The sequence below is a fragment of the Lithobates pipiens genome, unplaced genomic scaffold (genome assembly GCF_037356315.1).
Source record: "Lithobates pipiens isolate NorthernLeopardFrog02 unplaced genomic scaffold, aLitPip1_a1.2 Scaffold_11, whole genome shotgun sequence".
NCBI lineage: Eukaryota > Metazoa > Chordata > Amphibia > Anura > Ranidae > Lithobates > Lithobates pipiens.
In genome coordinates, this window is record NW_027507696.1 from 4,714,562 (window position 1) to 4,717,371 (window position 2,810).

A 2,810-nucleotide genomic window follows, 5' to 3' on the forward strand; every position below is an offset into this window, starting at 1 on the left:
CCCAAACCTTTTTTAGGACAGTATCTTGCATATTAGCCATTAAAATTAAAACTTTTAATTTCGAACGTTCGAGTCCCATAGACTTCAATGGAGTTCTAATGTTCGTACGAATTTGGGGTCCGTTCGAAAGTTCTGGTGCGAACCAAACCGGGGGGGGTGTTCGGCTCATCCCTAATCATATACATACTTCTTCAATTTTTATTACATAACAACTTCAATCTATACATGTGCATGTCTATTATTGGGGCAACACTCCTTACCTTTATCTCTTGAAATATTGGTCAAATCACTAAAGACTCACAGGTGTCTATCTGCTTTCAGAGAACCATGGGCTAAAGGTGATTATAGGGGGCATTTAAGGACAGAGTCAGAAGTGGTGTATCACAAGGCCCTGTATTAGGTCCCATTCTATTTTTTTTTTTTTTTTTTAGCCTACGGCACCTGGTATTCCCGGGTGGTCTCCCATCCAGGTACTAACCAGGCCCGACCCTGCTTAGCCTCTGAGATCAGACAAGGTCCGATGCTTTCAGAGTGATGTGGCCATAGGCCTAATTCTATTTAATCTGTAAGTGATATAACTGAAGTTTCAGCGGGTAAGGCCAGCCATAGACGGATTGAATATCTTTCCTGCAACCACTGAGCCATTGTGTTTTCCTGGCATGGGGGGAGCTGTCCCTGCTAGGAGAACAGAGTGATTATTACTAGTGGCTTTAACAGCTGCTAGCGATAATCGCATGTAAAATCCAGCAGGCTGGTTGTACCCAAGTTGGTTGATTGATCAACTTGGGTACATTCAGCCAGCCCATACATGGTTTGAATCTCCACTTAACCTCCCTGGCGGTAATCCCGAGTCTGGCTCGGGCTGGGATTTCAGTAACACGAGCGGTAACCCAGAGCCAGACTCGGGATCACATAGCTGGATATCTTGTCCCTGGATCCAGCGATGCCCCCCCGCTGTGTGTGCGAGCCGTCCTCCGCTCGATTCTCACTGTGCCCGAGTGCCACCGAGCTCCGTTCCCTGCGACGTTACGACGCACAGGAGCGGAGATTGGCGCCAAATTCAAAAAAGTTAACATACACAATACACATACAGTACTGTCATCTTACAGATTACAGTATTGTATAAAAAAATTACACACCCCTTTTGTCCCTAGTGGTCTGTGCAGTGCCCTGCATGCACTTTTATATTATAAATACTGTTTTTTCTGCCTGGAATTTGGAGATTGTCCATAGCAACCAAAAAGTGTCCCTTTATGTCAAAAGTGATTTTAGACCAGCTAGAAAACAGCGATAATAAATTAGAATCACTTCCAGAATTGAGCGATAGCGATTTGTGGGGAGATCCGTCATCAAACACTGAATCTAATGAAGCGACAATTCTGCAAATGAGCAAATTTCAGTGTTTTTGGATTTGATTCGATTATTGAATAATTATTATTATTATTTGTTATCATTATTTATAGTTATTTATTATATTATAAACTGTATCATACCCGGGATGTCTACTAGACTCTGTTTGAACAGATTTAAGTGAGTTATTCCTAAGAATTGCAGTCCTACAATATAAAATGCCAAATTTCCATGCAAAATAATTGTACCGCTTTCAGCACCTAAAATCAGAAATAATCATACCGCCAGGGAGGTTAAGGTATGTCTTTTAGCTGATGACATGGTTTGCAATAGGGTTGATATTTCTGGGGGGGGGGGGGGGGGGGGGGGGGGTAGCAGGAAACATGATTTGGCAATGCCCGAAGATTGTTTAAAGCAGTGAAAACTGCAGTTCAAAATGCAAAATAATGCTCTTTGGGGGGGAAAAAATCCATTGACAGAGTGCAATATTGTGGGGTTAAGTCAGAACTACGAGGAAAGGATTTTGGGATACAAATTTCAGAGGATTGCAAAAATGAACAAGCGGTGTGGCCTGGCAGTGGGGGACGCAAATAGAATTCTAGGATGTATCATTAGAAGGGTCACCAGCAGGAGGAAGGGGATCCTGAATCCCCTATATTGATCTTTAGCGAGACCTCATTCAGAATCCTTGGTCCAGTTCTGGAGCCTTCACCTACAAAAAGATATTGATAAGATAAAATAAGTCCAGAGATGGGCCAGCAAAATTGGTAAAAGGTATGAGGGATAAAACATATCAGGAGAAACTTCAGGAACCTCAATTAATGTGTACAGTCTGGAGGAAAAGGAAAAGGGGGGCATGACTGAAATCTTTTAACCAGGGCCAGACTTATCATTGGGCTTGACTGGGCTCAAGCTCATGGGCCCCGCCCAGTATGCATTAAATATCTTCATATTTGTTACAATTTAATTATCATTTTATTAATTTTTATTGCTTTTATTAATCTCCTGGTTTGTTTTTAATTATTACGTTGTTTACTGTGTATATGGTTGTTTCCGCACATCCGGTCACTTCCCTTAAAGCGGAGGTCCACCCTAAAATGGACCTCCGCTCATCGGAATCCCCCCCCCTCCGGCTCCACAATTGGCACCTTTCAGGGGGGAGGGGGGTGCAGTTACCTGGATAATCCAGGTAACTGCACCCACTTCCGGGATAGCTGTCTGCGGAAAGGGGCGTAGATTACGCCCCTTTCCGCAACTGCCTGCCCCTTTGCGCAAGTGCCCCGCTGCCTGCTGGGAAACACACAGTTCCCAGAGGCAGCGGGGACCGTCCGGATTGCGCCGCGCGGCTCGCGCATGCGCAGTAGGGAACCGGGAAATAAAGCCGAAAGGCTCCATTTCCTGATTCCCATACCCAAGATGGCGGCGGCAGGACCCGACAGACGACCTAGCGATCGGCTTCG

At 44.8% G+C, this 2,810-nt stretch overlaps 1 pseudogene; it reads right to left on the reverse strand.

Moving 5' to 3' along the window:
- Positions 1–429: 429 nt before the first annotated feature.
- Positions 430–548, reverse strand: LOC143961157 (5S ribosomal RNA; annotated as a pseudogene).
- Positions 549–2,810: the final 2,262 nt, after the last annotated feature.